The 6,334-nt window shown below is 48.3% G+C and overlaps 1 protein-coding gene across 2 annotated transcripts in view; it reads left to right on the forward strand.

Moving 5' to 3' along the window:
• LOC142750111 (RING finger protein 112-like) overlaps positions 1–2,254 on the forward strand; it is a 63,722-nt gene extending 61,468 nt beyond the window's left edge. For both annotated transcript variants that reach the window (XM_075858924.1, XM_075858925.1), the window contains one exon: positions 2,169–2,254. The gene's annotated coding sequence lies outside the window, so the exon portion shown is untranslated. The remainder of the gene's footprint in view (positions 1–2,168) is intronic.
• Positions 2,255–6,334: the final 4,080 nt, after the last annotated feature.

The following is a 6,334-nucleotide window of genomic DNA, read 5'->3' on the forward strand; positions in this document are numbered from 1 at the left end:
CATGGCGTTGCAAAATGGAGTGATAGCCTTCCTTATTCAAAATCCCTTTTACCTTGTACAAATCTCCCACTTTACCAGCACCAAAGCAACCCCATACCATCACATTACCTCCACCATGCTTGACAGATGGCATCAGGCACTCTTCCAGCATCTTTTCAGTTGTTCTGCGTCCCACAAATGTTCTTCTGTGTGATCCAAACACCTCAAACTTCGATTCGTCTGTCCATAACACTTTTTTCCAATTTGCCCATATTAATCTTTTCCTTTTATTAGACAGTCTCAGATATGGCTTTTTCTTTGCCACTCTGCCCTGAAGGCCAGCATCCCGAAGTCGCCTCTTCACTGTAGACGTTGACACTGGCGTTTTGCGGGTACTATTTAATGAAGCTGCCAGTTGAGGACCTGTGAGGCGTCGATTTCTCAAACTAGAGACTCTAATGTACTTGTCTTGTTGCTCAGTTGTGCAGCGGGGCCTCCCACTTCTCTTTCTACTCTGGTTAGAGTCTGTGTGTGCTGTCCTCTGAAGGGAGTAGTACACACCGTTGTAGGAAATCTTCAGTTTCTTGGCAATTTCTCGCATGGAATAGCCTTCATTTCTAAGAACAAGAATAGACTGTCGAGTTTCACATGAAAGCTCTCTTTTTCTAGCCATTTTGAGAGTTTAATGGAACCCACAAATGTAATGCTCCAGATTCTCAACTAGCTCAAAGGAAGGTCGGTTTTATAGCTCCTCTAAACAGCAAAACTGTTTACAGCAGTGCTAACATAATTGCACAAGGGTTTTCAAGTGTTTTCTAATCATCCATTAGCCTTCTAACACAGTTAGCAAACACAATGTACCATTAGAACACTGGAGTGATGGTTGCTGGAAATGGGCCTCTATACACCTATGTAGATATTGCATTAAAAACCAGACGTTTTCAGCTAGAATAGTCATTTAGCACATTAACAATGTATAGAGTGTATTTCTGATTAATGTAATGTTATCTTCATTGAAAAAAACGGTGCTTTTCTTTAAAAAATAAGGACATTTCTAAGTGACGCTAAACTTTTGAACGGAAGTGTATATGGTCGTAGGAGCTGCATACAGTCATAGCTTGCCTCTGTGCCACATTGCAAAACTCTGTAAATCGCACCTTTTATATAACACTGATGTCTTCTTATGTAGCAGAGGAGCTTTTGGGCCCTTTTGCCACCCGAGCCCAGGTGCAACTGCTACCTCTGCCTCCCCTATAGGTAACACTTTGGCCACTGGCGTAGCTATAGGGGTTGCAGCGGTCGCAATTGCGACCGGGCCCCGAAGCCAGGGGGGCCCACAGCCCCCCGCACCACATCAATAAAAAGTTACTATAGTAACTCGGGCCGCGGGCCCGTTATTATAGTAACAGACTTTACTTACCTTCCTGGTTCCGGATCGCAGCGGAGGTCCTGACGTCAAGCGCTGTGCGCAGCGCATGACGTCACAGCGCTATGCGCCGCGCACAGCATCGAGACGACAGAACTACCGCCGCGGCTGAAGAGGAAGGTAAGATTAGCCCTGACTGGCGGGGTACGACTCCCGGGACCCGCCAATCAGCTGTTTTGAAGGGGCCGCAGCACTCGTACGAGAGCTGCTCCCCTTCATTCCGGTCACACTGTGAATCGGTGTCGGCGTTTCACAGTGTAAGCGAGTAGTGAAATGAAGGGGAAGCAGCTCTCGTACGAGTGCTGCGGCCCCTTCAAAACAGCTGATTTGCGGGTCCCGGGAGACACATCAGCTATTGATGGCCTATCCTGTGGATAGGCCATCAATGTTTAGGGACTGCACAACCCCTAAGCCTACGATGTAGCAGGCTTAGGGTGCCCATGACACAGGATCACAGATTGTGTGATTCTGTCTGCTGGGCCCTGTATCTAAGCCAATCACATGGTAGGCTTAGATACATGGCCCATGCGTGATCCTGTCTGCTGGGCCCTGTATATAAGCCTACCACACTGTAGGTTTAGATACAGGGCCCCAGCACACAGTAATCTTATACTGTATAAGATTACTGTCTGCTGGACCCTGTATCTAAGCCTATCTTGTGGTAGGCTTAGATACAGGGTCCCACAGACAGTATCACACATCGGCCCTGTATCTAAGCCTAACACATGTGTTACTAATAGTTTTTTTGTGTGTTTTCTTACAGGTTCGGTCGTTGGACTATGTTGGATTCCAGGACTACTTCGATGACGGCTTTTTTTTTTTTAATATCAATAAAATGGTAAATGAGGGTTCAATAAAATATTTTTTCTATGTCTTTGTGGTTTTTTTAAACTATATTACTACCGCCTTAGTAATGGCCGCCGGCTGATTGACAGCATCCATTGCTAAGGCGGGGCTTAGTGTTAGCTGGTGCAGAGGCTAACACTAACCCCCTTTATTACCCCGGTACCCACCGCCACCTGGGGTGCTGGGAAGAGCCGGGTACCATCCAGTACTTGACCATCTGTAGTAATGGTCGGCCACTGGGGTGGCCGCAGGCTGGTATTATCAGGATGGGAAAGGCCAGATGCAGTGGCGCGTAAAAAAAATGACCGTCGGCACAGAACATCGTAAGACCCATTCAAATGAATGGGCAGATGTTTGCCAACGCTTTTGAGCGGCATTTTCGGACGTAATTCAATGCTAAAATGCCCGAATTACGTCCGTAAATAGTGTGTGTGAACCCAGCCTTAGTGATGCCCCGGCCGCTAGTGCTGCATTGTTGGGTCACTTAGAAGATCTAGCGATTCAGCTGAAAGCTGCGGACCGTCGGCCATGAGGATTTTGCGGGGGGGGGGGGGCCCCAATAAGAACTTCTGCATCGGGGCCCATGAGCCTTTAGCTACGCCCCTGACTTTGGCTGTACACCAAGGACAACCTGCAAGTCCTTTTTCGGGTTTATAATGTGCAAGAACCTCTCCTTTGGGAACCCTTCGCAGATTCCATTCATAAAGAAAGATCCCAGGTCCAAAATGTTGCTATCACACTATCAAATTGGAACCGCATATTTAGGCCTCATTTACACGAGCGTGTGCGTTTTGCGCGCGCAAAAAACGCTGCGTTTTCCGCGCGCAAAAGGCACTTGGCAGCTCCGTGTGTCATCCGTGTATGATGCGCGGCTGCGTGATTTTCGCGCAGCCGCCATCATAGAGATGAGGCTAGTCGACGTCCGTCACTGTCCAAGGTGCTGAAAGAGCTAACCGATCGGCAGTAACTCTTTCAGCACCCTCGACAGTGAATGCCGAACACAATATACACCAACCTGTGAATAAAAAAAGACTTTCATACTTACCAAGAACTTCCTGCTTCCCCCAGTCCGGGCTCCCGGCCGTTGCCTTGGTGACGCGTCCCTCTCTTGTCATCCGGCCCCACCTCCCAGGATGACGCCGCAGTCCATGAGACCGCTGCAGCCTGTGATTGGCTGCAGCCTGTGCTTGCCCTGTGATTGGCTGCAGCTGTCACTTGGACTTAACTGTCATCCCGGGAGGTCGGACCGGAGTTATCGGTAAGTCAGAACGTCTTTTTTTTTTTTACAGGTTCATGGATTTTCGGAGCGGAAGTCACTGTCCATGGTGCTGAACCAGTTTAACGCTTTCAGCACCGTGGACAGTGACTGTCTCCTGACGTCGCGTACCCGAACATTTTTTACCGGTTTCGGTCAAAACGAGTTTGGCCGAACCCGGTGAAGTTCGGTGCGCTCATCTCGAATTTGACACTCCGTTTGGATGTTTGTAAACAGAAAAGCACGTGGTGCTTTTCTGTTTACATTCAGGAGTTTGACAGCTCTTGCGCGAATCACGCAGTTCGCACGGAAGTGCTTCCGTGCGGCATGCGTGGTTTTCACGCACCCATTGACTTCAATGGGTGCGTGAGTGCGCGAAAAACGCTTGATTATAGAACATGTCGTGAGTTTTTTTCTGCGCACACGCGCTGAGCGCAATTCACGCATCGTCTAAACTGCCCCATTGACTAATATAGGTGCGTACGACATGCGTGCAAAGCACGCGCGTCGCACGCGCGTATATTACGCTCGTGTAAATGAGGACTTAAAGAAACAAAATTTAAGCACAAATAAGTCTGCGGTGCTGTTCGTACGCTTTTCTCATACAAGGAGTATCTTTTTTTTTTGTTAGTTGCCACAGTGGCCCGATCAGGTACGACACGTGCATAGTACGTGAACAGTCCATGAAAGCGGTGAACGTCTATACATGCAGAGGGTGGTTGCCAGATTATCTAGCAGCTATTTTTTTTTAAGTTCCACTGATCCTTCATTTTCAGAACATAGGAAAAAGAAGTTAAAAGACTTTAGTTGTATTGCAAGTTTGCAGTCTCTGAAATAATTGCTATCAGCACAGTCGTCCACATTTGCAGGCCGTGCTCCCATTATAAAGTATGGGAGCACGGTTCGTAAAAACAAAAAAAAAAAGTAGGACATGTCCTATTTTTTACTGAAGCTTTCTATGGCCCTTACACCTTCCTGTAAATACAGTCAGCCATAGAAATGAATGGATCCGTAATTACGGATGGAATCTACGGTCTTGTGCATGGGGCCTTAATTGGAGATTTGAAGGCTTGATCTTCTGATACTCTGTACAATACACTGCACTACTTATGTAGTGTAGTTTATTGGAACCGTCATTTTTCAACTGACGGTCTATTTTGTCTTGCCTTTAGCTGTGCTTGTAGCGTCCATGGCCGCGGGCCGTCGGGTTCACTCACCTTCCGACGCCTGCAGCCATGGAGCCGTGAGCGCTGGTCCCAGTCTCCCTCCTAGGAGACGCCAGCGCTCACTTCCGCTCCGTTCGGCTGTGTCTCGTAGGGTGCGCGCGCACGCTCGCGCCCGGCCTTAAAGTGCCAGCGCGCGCAAATAGGAAATCGTCATCATCATCAACTGCCCTGATTTCCTGGTCTATAAGAAGGCCCCAGGCCTTCTGATCCTTGCCTGAGCATTGTTAGTCTATCCCGGTCTGTCTCGCAAATGTTCCCTTAGTGTTTCCCCGTTCCAGCTGTTACCCGTGCCCTGTTACCCGTTCCTGTATTCCGTATTGTTCCAGTTCCTGTGCCTACCAGCGTTGGAGTCGTGTCGTCTGCCACGTCCAGTGTCTTCTGCTTCATCGGATACTGCCCGCCACGTCTGGCGCCACCTGCCGCACCAGCCTCCATCCGTGCTGAAGCCACAGCCCCCGTCCGGACTATTTCAGGTACCCAAGCGTTACTGTCTGCCATTTGACTTTCGCATAGACTGTGACCTGGTCAGCTGCCTCCCCGCTATGGGGGAGCGGCCTAGTAGGTCCACATAACCTGTGTCCGTGACAGTGCTTTACCATTTCTCTTTGAACATCCCATGGAGCCATATTAATCCATTATAACAAAATAAAAAGAATATGGCACGACTACAAACCTGACAAGAAAAGGTCGCCGACCAAAACTCACAGACCGGGAAAGAAGGGCATTAATCAGAGATTTGACAAAGACACGAATGATATCACTGAAGGAACTCCAAAGATCCACAGCGGAGATGGAAGTATCTGTCCACAGGACCATTAATAGCCATACACTCCACAGAGTGGGGCTTTTTAAAAAAGTGGCCAGACAAAAGCCATTGATTACAAAAAAACATCACAAAACACATTTTGAGTTTCATCAAACAGCATGTGGCAGACTCCCCAAACACATGGAAGATGGGTCTCTGGTCAGATTAAATGAAAATTTTACTTTTTGGCCATCATGGGGAAAGCTATGTGTGGTTCAAACCCAACCTTAAGAACACTATTCCCACAGTGAAGCATGGTGGTGGGGGCAGTGTCATGCTGTGGGGGAAGGGACTGGAAAACTGGTCAGGACTGAAAAAAAGATGGATGGCAGTAAATACTGGGCAATTCTTGAAGAAAACCTGTATCAGTCTGCCAGGACAACCATGCATCTAGTAGGCCAAAGTTATGCTGCAGTCAGGACCATCTAAGCTTCCAGATGCGGCAACCCCTTTTTTACCTCTCCACAATATAGGGGATAAATGTCTGATCGCTGGGTGCCCCACCGCTGTGACCCCCACCAATCACTAGAACGAGGGGTTCGAGCACCCCTTTTCTCCTTCCGTGGATAGGTGATAAATATCTATCTTGGCACAACCCCTTTAATGAATAGGGAAACCTCTTATAAAGCGATCTGCCTGATCATAGACAAAACCGTGCGACTGCTCAAGAACAGCCACATAGTCCTCAGTTTCTGCCGGTCACTGATCTATATGATCAATGCTGGACAGGAAGGAGGAAGCTAAACATGAGGAGCACAATGGGGGGGGGGGGGGGATATATCAAAACTGGTGCAAAG

The sequence above is a fragment of the Rhinoderma darwinii genome, chromosome 3 (assembly GCF_050947455.1).
Source record: "Rhinoderma darwinii isolate aRhiDar2 chromosome 3, aRhiDar2.hap1, whole genome shotgun sequence".
NCBI lineage: Eukaryota > Metazoa > Chordata > Amphibia > Anura > Rhinodermatidae > Rhinoderma > Rhinoderma darwinii.